Source organism: Bacillus rossius, chromosome 15, assembly GCF_032445375.1.
Source record: "Bacillus rossius redtenbacheri isolate Brsri chromosome 15, Brsri_v3, whole genome shotgun sequence".
NCBI classification, from domain to species: Eukaryota; Metazoa; Arthropoda; class Insecta; order Phasmatodea; family Bacillidae; genus Bacillus; species Bacillus rossius.
Genome location: NC_086342.1, coordinates 19967258 through 19994319, shown reverse-complemented (window position 1 = coordinate 19994319; position 27062 = coordinate 19967258). Strand labels below are relative to the sequence as shown.

At 38.8% G+C, this 27062-nt stretch overlaps 3 non-coding genes across 3 annotated transcripts; all 3 read left to right on the top strand.

Annotated features, from left to right (window-relative positions):
* The first annotated feature begins 11363 nt into the window (after positions 1 to 11363).
* Positions 11364 to 11436, top strand: Trnar-ucg (transfer RNA arginine (anticodon UCG)). Its single transcript has one exon. It is a non-coding gene; the product is annotated as a tRNA-Arg (tRNA).
* Positions 11437 to 23039: 11603 nt separating this feature from the next.
* Positions 23040 to 23112, top strand: Trnar-ucg (transfer RNA arginine (anticodon UCG)). The gene has a single exon. It is a non-coding gene; the product is annotated as a tRNA-Arg (tRNA).
* Positions 23113 to 24514: 1402 nt separating this feature from the next.
* Positions 24515 to 24587, top strand: Trnar-ucg (transfer RNA arginine (anticodon UCG)). The gene has a single exon. It is a non-coding gene; the product is annotated as a tRNA-Arg (tRNA).
* Positions 24588 to 27062: the final 2475 nt, after the last annotated feature.

Genomic DNA, 27062 nt, shown 5'->3' with positions numbered 1-27062 from the left:
GGCCGGGTGTGCACATCCACAGATGATGACCCCCGGGAGATGACGCGGGAAGGGAAGGCGAGGAAGTTGGCCGGGTGTGCACGTCCACAGACTATGACCCCTGGGAGATGACTCGGGAAGGGTATGCAAGGAAGCTGACCGGGTGTACACATCCACAGATGATGACCCCCGGGAGATGACTCGGGAAGGGAAGGCGAGGAAGTTGGCCGGGTGTGCACATCCACAGATGATGACCCCCGGGAGATGACGCGGGAAGGGAAGGCGAGGAAGTTGGCCGGGTGTGCACCTCCACAGACTATGACCCCTGGGAGATGACTCGGGAAGGGTATGCAAGGAAGCTGACCGGGTGTACACATCCATAGAGATAACCCCTGGCATGGGCGCAAATCTGTAGGATTTCCAGGGGGGGCCCGTGAATTCTGTGGTTTAAGAATTTTACGCTAGAGGTCAACCGAAACAAGTCTTCTCTGGATGATAAGCTCGTATGTTATACACTTTATTTTTACGTAAGTGATATTAACAATAAAGCAGAGCAAAATATGTTTTAGTAATTATTAATTAATTACTATAAGCAGTGATCTCTCAAACATGTTTGAATAATTTGGTAACCTAAATACATAAAATATCCACGAAAAAAATATATAAAAATAATATACGTGAATATAATGCAAATATATAACACCCCACCGATACATTACCATTTTCCAAAAGTGTTTATTCTAATTTCAATTTAAAAATAAATGATTAAATTAAAATAAAACAAATATTTAAGGGGGCTCCCATACAACAAACGTGAAAACAGAAAAAAATTTCACAAATGATGTATTTCTGTTGCCGCTATAACAAGAAATACTAAAACAGAATAAAATAAATATTTAAGTGGGGCTCCCATACAACAGACATGATTTTTTTTGCCGTTTTTATAGATAATGGTACGGAACCCTTCGTGCGCGAGTTAGACTCGCACTTTGTCGGTTTTTTTTTATGCCACATCACATAATTACTGCGATTCAAATGCTGTTCGTGAAATTCTTTGTTCAAAGTTTTTGTTGCGCCCTAAAAACCCAAAGCGCCAAAGCTAATAAACGGATCAACATCAAATGAACGATCGAATCATATTAAAACCCTTAAAGAATATTTTATTTAGTAAAGGCATCAACCAGGTAAAAAAGAAAAAAACTTAATGATACAAATGAAAAATCTCTGAGATAGAACTATGAAATTTATCCTTCAGCTAATTAAACTACATACATTTCTCGGCTTATATTTAGTATAATCAGTGTTTTGGCAGTGAATTATTAAGTTAAAATATGCCGCTTGATTAGTTATTAAATAGACGCGTTTGCTTCCTTATTAACTTAAATACGGATGTGTAACGTTTAAATACTTCTTTCTCACTCTTACTTCTGTTTACTCGTGCAGTGTTGCAGTTATCAAATAACAAATGTTATAAAGTGATTATCGGCTATGAATTGTGAAAATTATCGATTGATAATAAAAGGGGAGTGATTTTAAATTCCATATTGACGAGGAAAAAAAATTATTCCCTGTATATTCACATGTAACGTACAGAGCAGCTAGCCTTACAGAATGAAGATGAGCTAAAAAATTTCAGAAAATGGTATATAAGTTTCAGTTCGTAAATGAACTAAATTCAGCTATAATTACTGTTAAAGTATTAAGTTGTTTATTTACTGGAAAAAATATTACATAATCACTTAAATAAAATATGTTACCTAAATAATAGTCACTACTTGTAAAACAATCAAGCTTACCAGGTGAGAAACAGATTCTGTTTTCCGTGTCTTCCGCGTCACGAACTTATCCATGTTGAAGTTTGCCAAGAAAGCAGAAGACTGGCGCACACGAGAGCAAAACCACTTTAAAAACAGACTACCTGAAACCTATAATACTGTCGTTTCAGAGGACAAGGTAGTGTGGGTAACAATGGGGAGGAAATGCTAACGGAACCCTACCCTAGCTTCGTCCTTTGGAATGAACGGTTTCTAGGAATTAAGGGTTTCAAAGTTCTCACTGGAAAACTCCATACCATGGTTTTCGCAGAAGGGGTAAGGGAAAATAACTACGGAACTCGAAGGTATGAATGTAAAGCATGTCAAAGTGTCTGTCGTCGTTGTAAATAATAATCTGATATATATATGATGTGTACACCATTAACTTTAAAATCACGAAGTGGGCCCCCCCAAGGGGGGGCCCATTAATTCCAGGGGGGGCCCGGGCCCCCCTGGCCCCCCCGGGATCTACGCCCATGACCCCTGGGAGACGTCGCGGGAAGGGAAGGCGAGGAAGTTGGCCGGCTGTGCACATCCACATATGATGACCCCCGGGAGATGACGCAGAAAGGGAAGGCGAGGAAGTTGGCCGGTTGTGCACATCCACAGATGATGACCCCCGGGAGATGACTCGAGAAGGTGAGGAAGTTGGCCGGGTGTGCACATCCACTAATGATGACCCCTGGGAGATGACTCGGGCGAGAAAGGCGAGGAAGTTGGCCGGGTGTGCACATCCACAGACGATACCCCCGGGAGATGACGCGGAAAGGGAAGGCGAGGAAGTTGGCCGGTTGTGCACATCCACAGATGATGACCCCTGGGAGATGACTCGGGAAGGTGAGGAAGTTGGCCGGGTGTGCACATCCACTAATGATGACCCCTGGGAGATGACACGGGCGAGAAAGGCGAGGAAGTTGGCCGGGTGTGCACATCCACAGATGACCCCTGGGAGATGACGCGGGAAGGGAAGTCTAGGAAGTTGGCCGGGTGTGCACATTCACAGATGATGCCCCCCGGGAGATGACGCGGGAAGGGAAGGTGAGGAAGTTGGCCGGGTGTGCACATCCACAGATGATGCCCCCCGGGAGATGACGCGGGAAGGGAAGGCGAGGAAGTTGGCTGGGTGTGCACATCCACAGATGATGACCCCCGGGAGATGACTCGGGAAGGTGAGGAAGTTGGCCGGGTGTGCACATCCACAGATGATGACCCCCGGGAGATGACTCGGGAAGGCGAGGAAGTTGGCCGGGTGTGCACATCCACAGATGATGACCCCCGGGAGATGACTCGGGAAGGCGAGGAAGTTGGCTGGGTGTGCACATCCACAGATGATGACCCCCGGGAGATGACTCGGGAAGGTGAGGAAGTTGGCCGGGTGTGCACATCCACAGATGATGACCCCCGGGAGATGACTCGGGAAGGTGAGGAAGTTGGCTGGGTGTGCACATCCACAGATGATGACCCCCGGGAGATGACGCGGGAAGGCAAGGCGAGGAAGTTGGCTGGGTGTGCACATCCACAGATGATGACCCCCGGGAGATGACTCGGGAAGGCGAGGAAGTTGGCTGGGTGTGCACATCCACAGATGATGACCCCCGGGAGATGACTCGGGAAGGTGAGGAAGTTGGCCGGGTGTGCACATCCACAGATGATGACCCCCGGGAGATGACTCGGGAAGGTGAGGAAGTTGGCTGGGTGTGCACATCCACAGATGATGACCCCCGGGAGATGACGCGGGAAGGGAAGGCGAGGAAGTTGGCCGGGTGTGCACATCCACAGATGATGACCCCCGGGAGATGACGCGGGAAGGTGAGGAAGTTGGCTGGGTGTGCACATCCACAGATGATGACCCCCGGGAGATGACTCGGGAAGGTGAGGAAGTTGGCCGGGTGTGCACATCCACAGATGATGACCCCCGGGAGATGACTCGGGAAGGTGAGGAAGTTGGCCGGGTGTGCACATCCACAGATGATGACCCCCGGGAGATGACTCGGGAAGGAAAGGCGAGGAAGTTGGCTGGGTGTGCACATCCACAGATGATGACCCCCGGGAGATGACTCGGGAAGGTGAGGAAGTTGGCCGGGTGTGCACATCCACAGATGATGACCCCCGGGAGATGACTCGGGAAGGTGAGGAAGTTGGCCGGGTGTGCACATCCACAGATGATGACCCCCGGGAGATGACTCGGGAAGGAAAGGCGAGGAAGTTGGCCGGGTGTGCACATCCACAGATGATGACCCCCGGGAGATGACTCGGGAAGGAAAGGCGAGGAAGTTGGCCGGGTGTGCACATCCACAGATGATGACCCCCGGGAGATGACGCGGGAAGGGAAGGCGAGGAAGTTGGCCGGGTGTGCACATCCATAGAGATGACCCCCGGGAGATGACACGGGCGCACGGAGGCGTGCGAGGGAGCTCCGCCCGCCCAAAGGACACATGCAAATGCCCGCTTCACTACTCCTCTCGTGCGCAGATGCCGCGCATGGCGCAGCCTCCTCTGCCCAGCCGCGCAGAAGCGGAAACTGCCTCAAAGCGTTTCCGAAATGGTTTTCACCGGGGAGCGATAGGAATCGAAAGACGCCATCTTGGTTCCAACAGGATATTAGGCCAAAACCATTTTACATCGTTTCGAATTCAAAATGTTTCGTCTTTGAAGCTTGGAATGCCTGAAGATTATAGTGACTAGCAGTTACAAACAGTACCTAATTTTTTTTTTCATGGAGTAAATGAACAAAAATATGTAACAACCATCGTGCTGCCATCTGTTGCGGAGGGATTTCAAAATACCTTAAAAAAATTGGTGCAGGGTAATGATTTAGAAACATCTGAAAAAAATTTCATTTAACTCGAAAACTAAGAAAATTTTTTGAATTTCATTCTTTTTTTTTAAAGTCAGAATCGTAATTTACTGGCATATCAACTGTTCTCGGCTTGACGGATGATTTATGTGGCATCCTGTATAAGCCGGTCGGCGCCAGGTTGCAACGCGACGAAGTAAAATAACTTGTCGCGTCGACGCCGCCGTATTTTATTTCGAGCCACCGCCCAACTATAGGCGAGACTATCCCCCCCTTCCCGCCAAATGGGCGGAAACTTAAAAAAAAAAAAGAACCCGATGAGGTCGTAGGGTCGCGACGTTGCGACACCAAAGCGTGGACGCCCCACCCGAACACACACGTCGCGCGGATAACGAGGGAAATCCCTTCCCCCTCTCATTTCCTCTCCCCTCTTTACCCCTCGTACTAAAAACAAGATACTTGACTAATTGCTTGTGCTCGTCTCGAGGTAATTGCCGCTAAGTAACCCGTGTACACTGTCCCCCCCCCCCCCCTTCACTAGGGTCTCGTGACTTGGGAGGTCCGCGCGACTCCAGTTAACTCTGACAGCGTCGCCACGTCATATTTCACCTGCCCCCCTCTTCTCGACTGCTAGTTAAAAAAAAAGAATTGTTTGTCTGTAAGGTCTGTTTACGGACGATAGTTTAACGTGACAACGTCATAACAAAACATTGATGAAATTATTGCATATTTTTATGAATAAAATTGAATCATTTTTATTGAATTATCACTATTTTGTATGGATGCAAAGAAGGAGTGAAATGAAATCTACAATTAAATTGATAAATTTACTTTTATTTGCACTCACTAATTCAAATATGTTTATTACTTTAACGAACAGATTATTTTTACTATAACTTTTATACATGTTTGCTGTTTAACTTCTTCCAATCTGTGTTATTCTGTTAAGGATAGGACGATGATGGGAAAAGTAGGAAACGAATGGGAGTGTTTCAGTTTTAATGTCCCTCGAAAAAGTCAAATCGATGGTTGTTCCAATCGAGTGGAAGAGTGATAATTGCGGCGCAAGCGTACAATGAGCGTAACGGGACACAGCGTAACGAGACAATTTGCTTACGGGACACTTTTTCGTGCGTACAGCCGGCGTTCATCGATTTATTAGACGTTGTCACGTCAAAAAAAAATTAATGAAGACGTCGCAGGAAAGAACGAATGACAGAGGGAACGGTATTGAAAATTTGATCTGCAAGCGTCGTGGACTATGGGAATTATGTATGTGTGGTCAATTTTAATACTAGAAAAATATTCTGGAAATATCAACCATTTGCATAACGAAGCCCATTGAGTAGTTTGATCTCATAGTTGATTTATTTAGTCTCGTATTTTCTAACTTAACCATTATTGTAAAATATTTTTGTGTTTGAAATTTTTTAATATAAAAAGTGAATTTTTTTTCTTTCGTTCGAGACTAACTGGTGGGTTTAATCGGCTCAGCGATAGAATTTTAAGAAGGGAAAAATTCGTTGCTAGTCATCGTGTGTCATTCCTGAAGGCAAAACTCTGTGAATTTGACTGAGGAATCTGCGGCTGGGATTTCATATATGGACATGTTAAAAATGTGTGGTTGTTTCCCTCAACTTCATAAAGATTCGGTTTAATGTTTTTTTTTTTTAATTTGAAGAAATGTTACCTCTTTGCATATGGCATTTGGTAGAAGTAATTTCGTGAATGGAACGGAAGTATTGCTTTCGTGAACATCGCATAATTGACATCGCGCATAGAAATTAAATATAAAACTTTATAATAGTACAACCATACTGTAATACTTCATGTTATATTCTACAGTCATAAAAATATATCAGACCCGTTTCATTATGTAGTTTAACTTTTTCGCTCTGCAAATTGGAATGATTCAATAGTCGACGTGGCTACTCCGGCAGCGAATTCTAGCGGCGGATGTGGAAACTACGTGTGATTCGCGTCAAGGTAGTTGAAAACACAATTTTCTGCTTTAATTTGAAGAATATTACGTTAAATTTTGGGTCCGTTTTTCGTATTATAATTTTATTTGCAACATGACTACACACAAGCTCATTTTTACACATCACTGTTGAGTACTAAAAGGCTCGCTTAAATTTTTTTTCTGATCTATGTGATAACCCACCTGAGGGCCGGCTATATCGGAACGTAACTCACATAGAATCACGTGGCGTTACACGCCACAAGTTTTTTTTAACGTGCCGGACTCGATGATGCGTATACTCCCGTGAGGGCTGGAACACCATCGACACGAGCTCTCTAGAGCCCAAGGAAACTGATACGTAGAGACCGGAAAAATTCGCGAATTCATTTCGCGATAGGCTAAAATACAAATCGTTATTCCTCAGTGCTGTCTCTGCTATTGGCTTACAACTCACCTGGATGACTGTGGGCCAATGAGAAACACCCAACCAACGCTTTATCGAATCACAGGCTGCTACGTTGGGGCATCTCACAAGACAGCAGCCAACGGGTGGGTGACATTTGACCGAGAGTACGTATAACTATGGAGTTCATCCTACAGGTTATTGAACCCGCGAATTTTTCAGGTCCCTACAGTGATACGCCGTTTAATCGCAACTTGGAGGTGTTTGGAAAAGAACTAGAACGGGAGGCCGTGGCAACCATCCCAGCACCACTGCCACCAACTCTCCTTCAACCTGATCCGGCTGAACTGTGGTCGACCCAGAGGAGAACCCCTTCCTAAAGGCCGTTTGCACCGCTGGAGTTAATGCGTGATCTCTAGGGCCGTGCATATTTCGCGAAAACATTCCGAGACTAGTTATAAGTTAAAACACTGTAGCATCGTCCGTGTTTCGTGATTGGTTGAATTTCTTTCAGGTACATGTCGATGGATACAACACCAATCACAGTAGTTCAGTGCGAAAGCAAACGCTTCCTGAGTGGCTCGGTCAAAAAAGGTAACGACTTCTCTCGCAGACGGCCGCCCACCACAAGGAAGAAACCGCTGGTGCGGGTATACTTTGTTGCAGTCTAATAGGCGTTCAGATTTATTCGCGAAAAATGCCTGCCCCTAGTGATCTCGTGTCGTAAGCTGGTTCGACTATCGTCCGACCACGTTTTCCGTTGGGACGTCGTGCTGTGAGCGCTGAGCAAAGATCACTTAGGGAACTGCAAGTTGAACGGACTTTCGGGTCGGTTCATAGCAATGATCGCAGATCGACACTGCGCGAGCAGATTTGGTCTGCCTTTTCACTGACTTCATGCAGGTTAATTAATTATTAGAGTTGATAATTTATTAGAGTACTATTTACCAAATTTAAGATCATATAGCCTACAATACACGTATCAAAAATTATACTTCCAGTGTGACAACCTCTTCTCACGCGAAATACCCACATTTGAAAGGTTTGAAATGATTTCAATTGTATTTTAATGTTTTAGTACTTTATTCAATTATGATTACTTTTAATATTACATAAAAGTGTGTTTTTTAAAGTAAATGTGTTCATACTTCGAATTTTGTGTGGAGCGAATTTGAGTGGCTGGGGGGAGGGTGGAGAAATGAGCGGATGACCGGAGTGTTTGAGAGATAAGGCTCAATTTTTTTTCACACGCACGCGTTCATGTTTTCTCGAACGCCACGTGTTCAAACTTCTTTGAAACCAATGAGACCTTTCTGTTTGCGATGGAGCGTATTAGCAAACTTGCGTTTTGTAAAACGGAACGTTGGTGGTTAAAATGGGCAGTGTTTGAGCGTTTGAGCGTTTGGGCGTTTCCGACCGTTGTGCCGTATGGTACATTTAAAGCCCGTTCTACGATGACGCGGAAACGGAGACGCATCACGTAAATGGAGACGGATCTCACGGAACAAAGTTTCTACGATAGCCCGCAGTGCTGAGCTCTTCCATTTACGTTGCTCCGTCAGGCCAATAGAATCCGAACTGTTGGCTGCAATGGCAGCCATGTTTGTTTGTATTCTAAATAATTTAAAAAAGATTTTCAAGTACAATAATACATGGTGATCTATTATTGTGTCGTGGTTAGTTTTTTATGTTTGTTAATTATAGACGTTACATAATAACTAAACATAATATTTTTTTAAAAATTAAATTAATATTACATGACTTTAAAATACAATCTCATAAGTTGCCATTTGTTACGTGTGCATTCAAGAAGCAGCAGACGCGATAGTGAAATGTTCTGGAAGTCCCATCTCCGTTTGTCGTGATCCGTTACATTTTACAAGATGGACCTTATTCATTGCTTTGCGCACGTAAGAGTTGCCAACACTGCCACTCTCTCCAAGGCTGCCTGTTACGGTTTCATTCTGCTTAAAGTCTAATGTGTACTTGTTCAGGGAAGACACAAATTTGGTGCAAAATTGGCAAATATGTTGTTTATTTACGAGATAAAAATTGTGGCCAGGTATTTGGAACACGGCCCTGAAGACTATGAACGCAGGGAATTCAAGAAGCAGCAGCGGTTGGTATGACTGCGTTGGAAACGAAGCCACCACAGCTGTCAACAGCGTCCGCGCATGCAAACGCTTGAATGTATGTAAGGACGCCAGCGGAAACTCGGTGGTTCGAGAAAACTGGGATATACGGCCAAGTTAAATGGGAAGACAGAAATATTTAAATGAACTAGACCTTTTAGCTATTTAACATATTTAAGACGTCTTTAAAAGTCAATTATTGATGTTGTTACATGTTATATCTCGGCATACGGAATTTGGTACGAGTAATTTCGTGAATGCGACGGAAGGCAATGAACTAAACAACCACGGTGCTGCCATCTGTGGCAAATGGTGCGAACCAAAGTTCGCAAAGACAAAGAGTAACTTAAAAGTATTAACTGTTTATTGAATTTTAACGTGACGGGCAATATATTATAATAAAATTTCTTGTCGTGAATCAAGTCCAAAACCGGGATTTTGTATTTTGCAAGTTTATTTCGCTTTTATCGGAGCAGTTTCATAAAAAAATTAAAAATTAAGTTCTAAAAATTGAATGATTCGATATTCAATGTAGCTGCTCCGATAGCGAATTATAACAGCGGGTGCGGAAACTGCGGGTGATTCTCGTCCATAGATTTATTTGAAAAGTTCAATTTGCGTGTATTTGTCACACTTGGGATTTTTTTATAAAAGAATCCTACTTTAAATGTGTCCGAGTTTCGTATTATTAAGTGTATTATAACTGTATTTACAACGAAAGAGAACACACGAATTGGCTAGTTGCCGAGGTTAGATGTTACATGAATAGCTCATGTTTTTTTTCCAGATTTCCCGGTGATTTTAAATATGGCGGTTGTGGGAAGGAATCGCCCCCGTAGCTCCCATCGACCCCATAGCCCCCATTGACCCCATCGCTCCATCGCCCAATTTCCCCCATGGCCCCCATGGCCCCCATCATCATATTGCACCCAATTGTCCCCATTGCACCCTCGCCTCCAACGCCCCCATCACCCCCAAAGTGCCTCCCATAGTGCCTCCCATAGGACTAACATAGCCCTTACCCTCTACTGTGGTATTTTATGAGTGTGGGGGGGTTCACATCGAAGTAGAGATGATTATTAGAGTCCCGGAAATTTCGCGGATTCCTCTGGCCTCAGGATAGAATTCAAAGTTCTAGGTGTGCTCGACCCATGTTTACTTTCCCATTGGTTGATTTCTTAGCGAGAACATTTTTATCCTTGTTATTTGGCACTACCTGATTCGCTTACTTCTCTCCTAGCTGGACATCGTTGGCTCACGGTCGTAGAGGGGCGTGTCCAGATAACTGCGGATTAATCATGAACACAGTGCGACAGTGTGGAGGTTTGCGTTATAACTTGCGACTAAATGAATGCGCGAAATTTCCGTGGCTCTAATGATTATATCACCTACACAGGCCATTTATCAAGACCAGAGACATACATAATACTGTCAAATGTTTGAATTCATGAACTACGAACTAGCTAAATCCTGAGCTGCCGGGTTGATATTTGTCTTATCACGCTTTAGTGCCCATGTTGATTAGATACGCGATTCATCATAATACTTAAAAATATTTCCTCTATCCTGTCATGTGTGGTGTGTTTTTCTATATTTGTTTGTCATTGATCAATGTTTAAAATTAGATCATTTTTTTTAAAAAACTACACAAAATGCACGGCAGCTCCGTAGTGCTGAAAGCAGAGGAAAAAGAGACAAGTTTTCCTTCAGTTTCCGTTCCTGAAGTAGCCTTTTCGTATATCCAAATATTTAAATTCTTTTTTCCTTAAGGAATATATGTAAATTTAAAACGAAAGATCCTAGCTATGATTCTATACAGTAAGGTGTATATTTTTTTAGTAGTTTAATATTGAAAATATCCTCTTTTTTTAGAGAAAAGAATGGAGATTAATGATATAATTGAAGTTAATTATTCTTAAAAATAGATTTACTATTTAAACTAAATGATTTAAAAGGAAAATTTTTGGTTCAGCTAATCAAATGAACAAGTTTCATTAATATTGGATGTTTTAAAAAAGAAAATGTTTTGGTCTTGATAAATTAAATTTAATAGTCGATTTTGCTAATTGCCTATGGTACATCCATAATGAAACCTGATGTGACAAATCAGATATACTAAATAAATATTTTCTCGTCAGATATTTAAAAGTGTAAGTTATAAATTGTACCCTTAAATTATCTTCCTGATTTGATTAACATGCACATATTTTGTAAACACAATAGAACAACAAGTCCTACAGAGTATACATTTGCTATAAAAATATGGATTTTATATGACCGCGTGGCCTAATGGATAAGGCGTCGGACTTCGGATCCGAAGATTGCAGGTTCGAGTCCTGTCGCGGTCGATGGCTGTCTTTTTACTAAGAAACACAACTACCATACATATTTCTCATTCAACCATTCATTCGAAACTTTAATGGAAGTTTAATATTAAATGACATTAAACGTTTTTTTTTGTAAGTTAGAGTTGTTCATCCAAAAGCAATATAATGTAACTTGTGCAAGATATTACGTTTTAAAAAAAATTTCAATGGTTTACGAATCATTATTACACTGTCTTACGGTCAACAGTGTTTATAATAAAACACACGGTTTTTTTGGGCGCTAGGAAACGAAAATAATGTGTTGCTTTGCAAGTGACCGTTAGAACTTATTTCTAAGAACCGTCAAATCTCAGACAAGCCTTGCGAATTTCACTCGAATTTGTCGGAGCTCCATAACCGCATCATCAGAGACATTTGTCCTTTCCGGTTTTTGATGTTTCTCAGAGGATGAAGCGCAGCTGTATCATTTATATGTCACAAACGAAAATTACCAAATGTCACTGTTTTTAAAAGTTAGGTAAACCTTTCACCAATGGGCAACTGTTTCCCCAGGGGCATATTTGTGTATTAAGGCGATGCTCGCTGGTTATTGTATTGCGGTATCGCATCTAAGAGTAAATATCTGAACCAGAGCGCAGTATCTCATTGTGCGTAGGTTAACTATGAGGTTTTGAATGGTAACCAAATATTTTTATGACATGGCAATTAACAAACAGGATTTATTGCGCGTAGTTATGGATCTTTCAAAAATTTGAACTGATAATTAAAAAACGTAATCCATACTATGGGAAAATCCGTGTTCATCCACTTGATCACTGTTAAAATACATAGTTTATGAATTAAATTTGAAAAAGAACTACTTTTGTTACCTCAACATATTTTTATAAGCTTTTTTTAAACTCCTTTAAATCGTGTGGGTCCTTGTATAGCTCTGCACACCATAAATGTGCTGAGGTACAAAGAAACGGCATAAAAATCCTAATGAGACTCATACAATTTTTACCTTTATTATTTACTAACTCTTTGTAAATTCTGTTCAGAATTTTTTTTATAATGTGTGTTTTTTTCCCGTTGGAATTCAAACATCGTTGTTTTAAATATGAGAATAAACTGTTCTTAATAATCTTGCACGTAAAAAGCTTGCAAAGAGAAATTAATATTCCTCTCAAAACTATTTATTTGGAAACTGTGGTTACGGATATTGGCTAGATGGTTTATTTCTCCCCCCGGAAGTCTGATTAAGCAAATAACCGAAGATCATTTTTAATTTATTGGAATTTAATTGGTTCCAACTTGTAAAAAATATCCCCAGAGTAAATACTATGTTCATAAACACAGAGTTCATTAACTATCCTAGTACATTTTTCTAATCACTTTTGTTGCTACATAAATCTAACTATCTGTGTCCATAATATATTTCCCGAGTTTAAATCACATTCAGTTTAACTGAACAGAATGTTTACCATCATTTTATGTCACGAGAAAATTTTTCAATTTAACATTAATATTACAAAATATTTAATCCTTTACTATATTATTTATTTCTTCCTACCGATGTCAGTATACTTGTGATTACCTGTTGCGTGATTTCGTTGTCTGTATTATTTTATGTCCAAAATATTTTTTGATATTTTATAAATTAACGCATTTTTCCTGTTCTACTGTGTAACCTCAGTAATGTCCACTAGTGCAGCTCCAGTGTCTAAGGTAAAAATTTTGTAGATACAGAAACACAGACAAACGTGGTGATTAACTTCACAACAAACTATTTAAGTACTAAAATATTCAGAGCTACTGTACTGTACTATTATAATACAGTTATTCTTTTACAATAGTAATGAATAATTTTAATTATTTTTGCGGTAGCTTAAAATATCACCTTTTTTAACTTGTGATTAATCATAAATCCACTGTTTTTGTATTTATAAATACCGACATGTGTAAAACATAATTTCACTATGAAGAAGAGAATTAAAATACTATGCCCATAAAATATATAGGGCTGTATTTTAAATTAATAAAAATGGATATTTTTTTAGCTGAAAGTTAATATGTTGTACAAATAAAAGTAATTAGAGTTTAAATTAAAGGTTTAGACATAGGCTTGTAAGAGCATAGTAGTGGCTGTATTGAAATTTTCATGCCTCTGAAACTCGTGAACTACCGTGTTTATAGAAGTAAAAGTTTTTGCTATTTCCTTAATTTAAAACAAACAATAAACAGTTAAAATTATTTTTCACTAAGGTAAACAAATGCTACTTTACCATGAGTGATAGGTATAACATATTGTAGTAAACAGTAAAAATTGTATTTGCAGTTGAAGTAGGTATTTTTTTTTTGTAAAAGTACATAATTTTAATTATTTTTTTAGGAAACCTGTGATGATTACAATAACGTATTCTGTATTTATATAGAACTTTTTAAACGCCCATAATATCTTTGAAACCACGAGGGATATATTTTATACTAGATAAGTTGCACTCACTATCTTTTGGCAGCACTAAATGTTTGATATTATCTAGACAATTCTATTGTAATTTTCTGTGCTTATCGCCAGGTGAACCCAGCCTATAGTTCAATGTTAGTTCAGTTAATAGTACGTTTAGTTACCAAGTGATTTAAGATTCCTTGGTCTACGTAATAGTAATTCTCCTTCAGGGTATACACTGTGTTAACTCAAAATTTTTTTTTAGTTTCTAATAAGTGTGAAAAAAGCTGTTTTAACAACACACACACACATGTGTGTTTATATGTATATATAAAACCAAAATAAACACTACTGACTTGGTTGGATTTTTCTCGGAGTTTTCCAGTTAAGTTCACAATTTCGCACCATTCCTTATCTAGTGTGTTGATTGCAGCTAAAGAAAATTAACTAATTCACCACTTAGATGAAAAATGTTTCCCTTCACTGAATATCATAGTGAACTTATCGTATAGAAAATTTTCTTTGGGCATTTTTATTTTTCCTCGATTCTTCGCTATTTACTTGCAGAATATCTATAACCACTATTGAGAAGTATCGGCACCTTAGAAAGAATAAAAATGTATCCAAAAAACCTTTGAGTAAGCTATATAACAATCATACAGTTGCAGCATTAGACATTCACGCCAAGTATCGTAAACACCATTCGACGACAGCAAATAAACAATACGCCATAACTAAATAAATTAATTCATATGCTGCAGTGCGATCACAATTAAAGGTATCTTCTATTTAAATATCTTTATTTGAATTTTACTCCATAGTTAAAATGAAACCGTGGTAAAAACGCATTATAGGTACCCAAAGTACCTTCAAAAATATTTGTTTCTTTATGTTTAGTCTCCAGAATATGCATAACTTTAGAGTATAAAGTATTTCAATGTTGTTTGTAAGTATTTTTACATTAAAAGTTTAACGTTATTACGATTTTTCCTACATTTTGGCATTGGTATATTGATTTCTGACCCAAAAAAACAGCTATTCTGGAATTTAAACTAAATGTTTAGAACCTTTTTATCAGTAACATAAACATAAGGCTTAAGGGATTTTGCTTCGTGGGCATAGAGAAGATAATATTCACTGATATGTGTTTATATGTTATGCCCTATGTCTTATTTCCTCGTAGTATCTATTATAAAATTAAATTAGCCCATTTTTACATTTTAGGTAAGACATTTCATAATTATATGTAGCCTATGTTTTAATACAGTATAAATATTAGATGTATGACAAGTTGTAACCATATCCGTTTAATATTAAATACGTGATTGAGCAACAGACGCACAAACATCAAATATTCAGATATCCAAACATCTAAACATTCATATTTATATATTAGTAGGTTTAAGCCTAGTTTAAAACCTGTTAATCTATTTTCATTGGATTTATTTTTGGTGTTTATTTTGTAAATACTCTTTAACTAAACAAAGTTTAAATTTATTTTATAATTAATTTTTATGGCATTGCCACAACTATATTTACTGTAGTTGTCAGTTACTTTTATATAAGTTTAATACCTTAAAATAACTTAGTTTACATGGCTTGGATAATGCAAGCATATCAAAACGTAACTCAGCTGGTAGTTAATCTTCGTGGTTTAACTCAAAATTGCAATCAAACAACATTTAATAGTAAATAAATTTTAAACCATGATATATAATTTTTTTTTGGTATAAATAAATATCTTGTGAAATACAATTTTAACAAATTTAAAAACTAATTTCTTATCAGCAGTTTGTTTTGTGAAAAATTCAAATATTTTGTATCTATTTAAAATGTACAGTCTATAATTTTAACGTTTGTTATTTTAGTACGATGCTACAATGAAGACCTCTACTACTCTCAGGCCCGCTCCAAAAAAACACTTTTTTTAACGCTTTGAGCCCAGAATCAACAATGAAAATAGACGGCGATCCTGTACATGGCTACTTAAGGGCCCGAAAGTTCCCACAGTTGCACTCACGGAGTGTGCTTTCCCATGAGCGCTTGTGTGCCGGTGTAAGCCAATTAGAGGCGCCAATACACGCCTGTTTGGCCAACTGATTTCCGTGTAACACTCCCCACACCTCCCACCCTTAACAACGCCTTCATTTCCCACGCCGCCTTAAAAGGCCCGTGTTTGAACAAAGGTGTGGGAGAAATCTTCAAGGCGAGAAATAGAAACAGAAAGACGCCATCTTAGTTTCAAGAGGAGTTTTTTTTAAGCCACAACAAATTTTCTATCGTTTGAATTTATAAATTTTCGCTTCATTAGAACATATACAATAGTATGAAATACCCGAATTCAATAATGACATGCTGCTGAAAATAGTTTCCCTAATGAGGTCATTGGCGATTATTGAATTTTTTTTTTTTTTTGGGAATTACTACAACTGTAATATAACTGTCGACAGACACTATGATAATATATATAAATATTTAGTCTCTGCTTTAATTATGGGTATTTTTCAATACTGAACCATAAAAACTACCTTGTTATGGCTTAAAAACTATCAAAATTATATCGTAGAATTCCGTGTTTCCATCCCTCCCACTTAAGTGATTCGTTTTGTTTCTTAATTTCATAAAAAAATTGTTGTTGCGAAGACGTAAAGTTATAGCAACGCGTGCTTCTTAATTTTTAAAATCAGGTCAATCATAATAATTCAGAAATTATGAACTAAAAAAAAATAACATTTGCAAGTAACGATCTTATGAGTATAGTCCCCACGTAACTTTTGTTGAAGTGGAAGCCAATCTTACGGTGTTTACTTTATAATGATTAAATTGTTTGTTAACTGCATTGATTTCTTAAATCGTTAGCCAAGTAACAGCAAACTATGGTATAGTTACTAAACAATATTTCATTTTCAACGTCACAGAAACTTCTAGTTACGTCTTTTGCAGATTTGTTTTTAAAAACTGGAATTTCCATTTTTTTAGGATAAATTCAACCTAGAATTTTACACATGACTTTTTTTTTTTTTTTAATTTCTAACGTTTTCAACTCGTGGTATCCCTACGACATTTGATAGGAATCGTTTGGTAAATGCGATGAAAGCCAATGAACGGAAATAAGTAACAATCGTGGTACCGCTACCTGTTGTGCATGGTGCGATCTAAAGTTCACAAAGCCACAGGAAAACGTTATTTTACTAACTGTTTAATGAAAGTTAACAAAATGGCCTATTTTGATGAATTACTTGAAAATAAGGTCCAAAATCTGGGATTTACTGTATTTTTAAATTATTTTTTTCCTGTTTATCGGAGTGATTTAATAACATAGTTTAAAATTTACGTCTGCAAACAAATGATTTATTAGTCGACGTAGATGCTCCGGCAGCGAATTATAGCATTGCGTGCGGTAACTACGCATGATTAGAGGTAGGCATTTTTCGTGAATTAATCTGAACGCCTATTAGACTGCAACAAGGTATACCCGCACATGGGGTTTCTTCCTTTTGATTGGTGGCCGTCTGCGAGAGAAGTCGTTGCCTTATTCGACCGAGCCACTCAGGACGCGTTTGCTTCCGCACTGAATTACTGTGATTGGTGTTGTAACAATCGACATGCGCCTGAAAGAAATTCACCCAATCTCGAAACACAGATGATGCTACAGTGTTTTAACTCATAATTAATCTTGGAATATTTTCGCGAAATATGCATGGCCCTACGCATGATTCTCGCCCAGAAACGTAGTTTAAAGCACAATTTGCGTTTATTTATCAGGCTTGGCATTATTTCGAATAATTCTACGTTAAATTTAGTGTCCGAGTTTCGTATTGTAAGCATATTTACAACATGAAAACACATCTATTTGCTTGTAGTCTAAGTTAGTTGTCACAAATAACTGGCAAGCACTGAAATATTAGCTCACAATATTTTTTTTAATATTTATAATTCTAAAGTTAATTTACAAGCTGCTTTGTTTCAGTGTACTAAAAAGTTATTTGCGTAAAAAAATAGTTTTATTTGTTAATTGGATTTTAAATCATCGGTTTTTCCACCCTCAAGATTACAGTAGGCTCCATACCATGCAAATGCGATCTGGTTTCTCATAAATATGAGTCATACTCGTGAACGGGGATGAAAACATTGAACTTCGCCATGCAATACTCACTCTAAAGCAATCGGCGCCAACAAATTTTATTAATTTATTTATTCGTGGTTTAACATATAAATCAGCACACTTCCAGTCTCATGTTGGACTCTATGCATGATAAGGCCTACGATCGGTGTTAAAAAAAAGATTTCTTACAAACCAATTGCAGAAATAATGCAATATATTCACACACACAGGAATTGATAATATAGTAATAAATTACCAATAAATTAGAATTTATCTGAGTAACTAAATAAACTAGGGTAATTGCGGGAGAGATGCCACACATTTTGAAAACAAATCACAAATTCTATAAAATTATTTGTAATACATTAAAAAAAATTCTCAAATAATGTCAGAGAAGTGTACTCACTGTGATAAAATATGAAAAGATAATAACATAATTAAAAAACCCAATAAAAAATAACAATGAAAGTTATTTTTGGGCATCTCTCCCACAGGCTAAGGGAGAGATGCCACGTAAATCGGGAGAGATGCCTCACGTGATTTTTTTTTTTATTTACTTTATTCTCGTCCTGTCTCTTCACTTCTCTTCCGAAAGTGTTGCACATGGGCCCATTCATCGTATATGACTCGTGGAGCCACTTGTGGCACACCTCGCACCGAATCCAGTCTGCTTTCTCTTTGGTGGTGTAGTAATTTTCCCAGCATTCTACACAATTGTTGGTACTCACATCATCTTCACTTGTAGAAAGTGTCTCGTTGATACCAAATTTGTAAACATCACTTGCTTCTTCGACTTTCGCATGTTTACTTTTCTTCTTTGGTACCTTCTTCTTACATTTATTGGTGTTGAGCTGTCTTTATAATTTCTTTTGCTTCTTCTCTTTGAAATCTTTGCATTTCTGAATGTGTTCTTGCGATGTCAAAACTGCTGCAGATTGTTTTATTTTCTTGCTGAGAGAAACTGGAGCAGTTGGCATGAACTAACCTCTTGAAGATATTTCGTTGGTGTATGGAGAGATTCACTTTCAGGGGTTGAAGTTTTCGAAACAAATGTGGTGTGATGGGGTTGGATTTGAGGCTCGAAATGTTGATGGAATGGCAGCTGAAAGTGCTGTAGAATGAGTTGTGGAAGCTAATGAAACAGGGCTGCTAGAAGTAAGTGGCGCGTGTTGATAGTTGTCAATGTGGAAACAGATGCATCAGATATTGCATAAAAGTGCTCTGGTACAATTTCGGGATTAAGGGGATATATTCATGTTGCTTTGAACCCCGCAACTGCATTACCAACTGATGCTGCCTTCTCCTATGCTTTGCCAATGAGATATCCAGCCTGATATCTAGTGATATTTCTGTCCTTATGATGTTGCATCCACACTTTGGCCTCTTTGTTGTAATAGACCTTAAGCGGACCAAAAAATGAACTATCCAGTGGCTGGAGAGCCTTTGTTGTGTGACTAGGAAAACATACTATGATCACATCATTCTTGTCAGCCAGACTCAACATGTCGAATGCGTTGTAATGTGATGCATGGCCGTCCAAAATCAAAACAGTCTTACCAGGAGGTTTCCGGGGTAGGAAATGCTCCTCAAACCATTTGAAAAACAATTCTGTGGTTATGAACGTCCACTTTGGGTTCATGTAAACATCTGATCCATAAGGGAGTCCATCTACGAATTATTTTTACTTATTCACTCCTTTCATCAAAAGAACTGGTGGTAGAAATACTCCTTCTGCATTGCAACATGCAATTACAGTTATGTTTTCGCCTCTCTCATGAGGAGTCAAAATGTGGACATCCTTGCCACCTTTCATTGTCAATACCTTCCCTGGTTTGTTTGTCAACTGGATACCACTTTCATCCATGTTGAAAATATTTTGAGGCTTATCCATCAAATTTTGACTTACCATGACTTTTTTCCATAGAATATTAAGTCATATAAAATAAGTGGCATCCCTCCCTAGGCGTGATTTTATATAGCCGATGTGGTATCTCTCCCCATAACAAACTGTGGCATCTCTCCCGAAATCTAAGGAAAGACGCAATACTACACCAAAGTGTGTTAACAGTGATGATATATCAAAATATACTACCATAGTATGTTCCAACAACGGAACAAACACATACAACTATAATATTGAGATATATTTTAATTTTTGTTTAATAAATGCAAAATAACGAACAGATATCAAATATTTCAAAGCTAGTAACAATACTTACGAGTCAATAAACGCCAGCGTAGTTCTTACTCGTTCACAGAAGCGCCTCTGACTGCTAGAGGATTACTGTACCATCTGTCAGGATACTATGGAAGCAATGACCGCACCATCTAGTAAGTGAACTGAGAACTACGATGAGTGTGGCATCACTCCCGCTGTGGCGTCTATCCCGCATTTACCCTATTTATAAGTAACGACATACATGCCACATTTACCCCTAGTTTTTCTTCAATCACGCTATGTAGCTTAATGCTTTTTATAATAATAATGTTGTATAAATTTATTGGTGCGATCGAAGTTTTTCGACCTAACCGAATGAGGTGGATGATGCCGAATATACTTAGTAGTAATACATTTTCGCTCTAGGATTCGTCACATCTGCATGAATTGTAAGGTCAAGGTGTTGTCTCCAGAAGAGCTTATATCAGTATTCAGAATCTACTCCTCATTCACAAACACTTGAACATTGAACACGGGAGAATTCATCTCTGCAACTCTGAAAATAAGTGGAGAACGTTTCATGATTTTTTTTTTTTTTTTCGCCTCTGGCGGGGAGGAAATCAACGCCAATATACGACATGACTAATCGTAGTGTCGTGCGGAGGAATAATTCTCAGGGAGAAAAAAAAAAGAAGCAAGGAATGAGCTTTTATTTTTTCTTCTCTGGTATCCGCCCCACTGCGAGGTGCCCAATAACGAGATAGCCCATTAACGGATTCGACATGCCACCATGTCTATAGATTCTGAGGTTGCGTAAATACGACACGTTGTCATGACTTGGAGGTTGATTGTATTTACGGGGAAAAAGAGGCAAATTTTTTTCTCAGTGGGTTTTATCGTAATACTGACTGTGAGCCAGTAAGTCTAATCTTATTCACATGCAGCCTACGTTATTAACCAAAGAATATAATATTTTTAAATTGTAAACTTGTGTATTTTCTTGAGTTTATTTCTTAGAAGTAACGGGTGGTTAAAAAGAAACATTTTTTTAAACTGTTTAGGTAAAGATAATCAAGTAAGTAAGTTATTAATATGCTATACATTAACGCCATCGACATAAAGCACGAATACATAAATAAACCCAATAAACATGAAAATAAATATTAAAATCGCCACATTCCTTTTAAGCTAATACACGTTTAAGACGTTAAGGGGAATCCACACATTAATAATATTTCTTATATACAAAAAAAATACTTGCTACTAAGTTATATTTTACTGGCAATACGGAAATACTTATGTAACGGAAATTATTTTCGTAGTAGGCCTATACAAATGTAAGTCTGGTGGCCGCTATCTTGAATTGGCTCATCACGGAAGCCATCTTGAATTAACTTAACCTTTGACCTTGACCTTGACCTCGTCGGAAATATTAAATCTGCCATATTAAAATCGAGCGTACCGCTCACTATGTTAAACTTTTCGTTACGCACGCCATCTTGTATGCATATGACGTCATCGATGCACGTTTCAAAACGGCCGCCATATTGAATTATTGTAACATGTCCGTCATCTTGGATCTGATGTCACAGCCATTTTTTTTCGATTCTGACATCATGTCCACCATTTTGTTTTCGTCTGCTGGAGGCCGGCTTTTTGGATGATGTCACGACCGCAGTTTTTTTTTTGTTCTGCTAGAGGCCGCCATCTTGGATACCGACTGGGATCTTACAATAATTATTAGAGGATGAAAAATCATTTCAGGATCAGACAACATTAATTAGAGAATTAATAGTAGATTCATGATAGGTATTTATTGTTCCACATTTCCTCCAGATGAGAACATGTCGATTGTCGGGTTGCTCTCCGAATGGCGACTTATCCGAGAACAGAAGGGATCTTTATTCGGTGAGCTCCCATCCACGATGTACCTCCGCCCAGTTGCTACTGGCTGAGCGGCGCTCTACACACACCAGGGGCCGACCTGCATAGAGGCCGCCTGTGTGTAGACTGTTACACGGACAGTTCGAGATGACACCCTGCGTCCTGTTGCTGTTTACGAGGCTCGTTGCATTCCGTCCGCTGTTCCGACGGGCTGTCAGTAGACGCTGCTTGTAGCTCACACTGCTGCTGAAAACACATCTTAACTGATATTCTGTTTGTCTTATCCCCAAGTTGAATGTGTCGGATACCCTAGTAATTTATGTCTAATTCCCTGATTATTTTTACTAGTGTATACATGTTACGACATTTTTCGTGTCATAGGATCTTAGTTTTGAATCCTTGTCAAACGATATTAAATTTATAGAGCACTTTTACTGGATATCGTAGACATAGTTAACACTTCGTTCAATTTTATTTGGGTAATGAACTGAATTGTGTGTGATGGTTATAATATTAATAGCCCATATTTACGCAAGATAAAGAATTATTTCGTCACGTATGAACTAAACTTATGATGTAAAATATTTTCCAAAATTCAGGGCTGCTTCTATTTGTTTCTCTTTGTACGCACCATAATTTTAAATTCACTAAGAAAGTGTTTTATAAAAATTATAACTTCTTGAACTTAATCAATTTTAACAAATACTGTTGACGAAAATAAGGTAGATATTAAAGAGTAAAAGATTTAAACTAAAAATTCAGTAAAGTACTTTCATCGTTTTGGAACGTGCTATTATGATATGTGTAATAATAAGAAACCTTATGTTAGCAGATCACGGGCTTATTTTGATCGACATACGTTAGAACTCTCTTCATATACCTATGCTTATTGAATCAAACATCGATTTACAATTTTAAAAAGTTTCCATCGCCGCTTCGAAATTAATATTAAGTTCCCAATCCCAAGTTGAAACTCTTACACACTGTTAAGACTTACACTAGTTTTGTAAAATAAATGATATTATGCGCTCGGACAACAATTGTCAGATGACTGCGTGGCCTAATGGATAAGGCGTCGGACTTCGGATCCGAAGACTGCAGGTTCGAGTCCTGTCGCGGTCGAGGAATTTTTATTGTTTTGTAAATATTACCATATTAAATAGGCGATGCATAATAGTGGATGGTATATATTATTAAAATGGCACTTTTTAATTCACGCAAAAAATTAAATGTGTTATTAATTCTTATTCCACATCAGCTGCTTTAGCTGTGAAGAGACGTTTAGTGCGACATATACCTATGCAAGGTGTTGTGGCCAGTGGCTACACCATAATTCATTTAATTTTTATTAGAAAAAGATTTTAATTACTCAAATTAATAATTTATATTATTATTTTGGGCAGCTTAAGTACAATTTTTAATGATGGTTATTTAATATTGTCAAATGCAGCTTTAATAGTTGGGTTCATATTTTGTTACTTAAAAAGATCTTTCAGTTTAAAAATTTATACGTATTGAAATAAAAGAGATGAATATTGTAATGACAGAGTGTTTAACTCCACACCCTCCAGGGGTTATGTGGAGGTCGGTATAACCTTCTTATGGCCTCGACACCGGAGTGATGGAGTGTCGTGTGACGTCAGGACAACAAATGAAAGTCGATGGAAGGAGAGCGTGCTGCGTGCCGCGAACGAGTACTGTTGGACACACGGGGGAGAAACCCTAATTGCCGAGAACAAAACATTGGAGGTTCATGCTTAGGTTTACAATTTAAACAAACGTTTGGCCACAAAAATTTGGCAATTAGTCGTAGATGTTAAGACTCAAAACTTTAATTGTCATTCCCTTTCCCCTCCTCCCTTATCGAGTGCCCTATTCTTGAACGTCTCACCTTTCGTCACGCTCTGATAAATCATCACCTCGACATAGCCTACCCGGTGTGAGAAAGTTTAACTTCAACAGATCGCAGACCATCAACACGAGGAGGCAAACACCTGCAAGCAGTCCGTCGCAAGCAATAAGTGCAGCGCAGCGGGGGACGCACCACAACGCCGAAATACATTAACGCCGAAAAATGTAATTGCAGGACTGCCACAAAGGTTAGGATAGGTGAGGTTAGGTTAGGTTAGGCTAGGTTAGGCTAGCCTAGGTTAGGTTAGGTTGTGGTATTTCGGAGTTAAGATACATTTAAGAAACACACACAGATTCATTCAGTTGTTTTTCATTTTGTCCTGTGGCCCCCTTCCCCTCCCCACAGCTACATTTTTCGGCGTTACTGTATTTCGGCGTTGTAGTACACAGCAATTTTCTGCTGTCAGCGTTGCGGTCCATTTGTCATTCGGCGTTATGGTATTTCGGCGTTGTGGTAACGACCCAGCGCAGCGGACTTGTGTCGCTAGAGCAGCCGGCGACAAGACAGGACAGCGCTCCGCGAAACCAAAAAAAAAAAAAAAAAAAAAAACTGCCCGACGGCGCGCTCTCCTCGAGATGTTAAAAAATGACAGGAACGAGTAATTAATCAGATGACCGCGTGGCCTAATGGATAAGGCGTCGGACTTCGGATCCGAAGACTGCAGGTTCGAGTCCTGTCGCGGTCGTAGAAGGTTTTTTTTTTTTTGTTTTACGAAGATTGGCGGATGGTAAATATTATTAAAATGATACTTTTTTTTAATTCACACGAAAGAATCAAATGTGTTATTAATATTCTTGTTCCACATTGGCTGATTGAGATTGGTTGAGTGCGATGTATCAGCAAGGTATCGCCAGGGGCTTACGTCACTGGACGTCCGTCTACCGCTGACGCCACGAGGAGCGGCGTCGAGCGTCGGGACGCCTGGCGTCGCCTAGCCTCGAGCCCTGGCCGGGACACCATGTTGTGAGCTGCAAAATATGTATAATAATTAATTTTTTTTTAAATGCTAATAACACGGGAAACAAGAGACCTATGATTCAGAGCAACTTGGCTCCATGGTATGTAAACAGTCTGTTAGTACAGGCGGACAACAGAGTGATTTCAGTGCAATAAAAAAGATGATTCGGTAGTTTACTTGGACGGGGCAATTTGGCGACCCCAGCACGCAGTAGAAAAAACAAAAACGTTCTGGAAGCTTTTGTGTAACCACGGAAGGTTCTGTGTCAGACTCTGTAAACGAAAGTTTCCAGAAGGAACAACTGGACTGAGACGTAGCAGAAACAGATATATAGTGACTCACAAGCTGCAGAGGGGCTTTTTTTTTTGGTTGAGGGACGTCAGTTTAGTATGTAGAGTACACGAGAGACGCAGGGAACCACCCTGTACCAGATCTGTACTGCGAGTTGTAAGATTTACTAAGACAAGAATTGTAATCATGCTGTAGAGTGACTTGTAATCGAATGTAGCCAGTGTATGTTCATTCGTATTCAGTGAAATAAACAGCAAGAATATTTTTGCGAGCAGTAGTTAGGTAATTGCCTTTCACTCTTTTATCTACCCACTCAGCAGAAGAGGTATCCATTCAGCTCGGGGATACGACAACGTTTCCTTCTCCGCTCGCTCAGAAACCTCAGCTCCGCCGGCACGTGACCACGACGGTGCACGTAGGACACAAACTCAACGAGGTTCACACTTTAATACTCGGCCACTCCTTGCTCCTCTCTCCCCCTTAATATTGTATTTATTTAAAGCCTTATTTTAAGTGGCGAAGTTAAGGGCTCCGCCTGCCCGGACACACACACGGCGCGCGGAGCTTCAGGAAAAACAACGCGATTTCAAAACTACTCGAGATAATCCGAGTGGGGGTAGGCTTGCGAAAAAGCATTTAAGAGTTCGCTGAGGGCCGAAAAAGTACTTTTGTTTTTGAATTAGGTTTTTAAACTGTATTTTTAGAAGTGTTATAATCGCTAAAAATTCATGTTTTCAGAGTAAATTTTAAGCGTAAAATAACCGGTATAGATTCTTGAAAGCACTTAAGGGACTTGCATTACACCTTTATCTTCATTTATCCGCCATATAATGTTACGGTCACCGCTCAAATTTGACAGTTGTCCTGTGACGACGAGAAGACTGCGCGCCAGGTCAATAGCCTTGCGCTTTAGAGGCGACACAGCGCTAGAAGCACCAGCGAGCGTCGCGCTTATCATCCCGCCTCACTAACACACATACACAACTGAAGAGGCGGGCCCCTTACGGTGTACCGCCTCGTCTTACATTTAACCACACACATCTTTACTTGAAAAATAAATTTGATAAATACTATAGCCTATAAATACCAAAACATTTGTCACAAATTCACTAAATAAAACCTGGATTAACATATCAGTACAAATTTAATAATAAATAATAGCACATAAGATATACATGAGCTACCTAAAGTATAATATATTAAAGGTTTATTATAAAAAAAGGCCAGTACAACATATTAAATAATGTCAATCTGTTATAAAATGATGTAACTATTATAATTATAACGTCTCTTATAAAATAATTGAAAACCTATATTTCTAACTTAATTAACCTTCATAACTCGTTATAAGTTGTGTTAAATAATTATAAATCTTAAAAATAAATATACGAGAACATAATATTCTATAATGGTAAGAATAATTACATAAATAATTACTTGTTTTTGTTTTGTCGCGTGGTTGTAAAGCCACTTGTTCACTATAACACGTCCTTCACGACACTTTATAGGCTCACGCATACAAACGTAGCATTCCAACTTTCAAATAAAATAATAACTAAGTCTAGTCATGCGGGTTCCTAAAGAATACCTTCAATTCTCGAAACAAGAATTCATCCAACGGTTAAAGACCTCCCGTAGGCGCATACACCGTTGAAAGTTTTCACCGCAAGTTTACGAAGAATACTGGTCATAAATTATCGAGGTATCTTCATAAATTTACGGATATTTTCGTAAAGTAACTAGTAAACAGGAATCAACAAAATTAATCTTGGTAAACCAACCAAACATTCAAATTATTGTTAAGTCTTCAGCGAAAAACACTCTCATCCTTCCAGGTGCCTGTTTACTCTGAATGTAATTGTACACGAAATTCGAAAAGTCGAAATGCGGCGTAGTTTCTATGAAGATCCA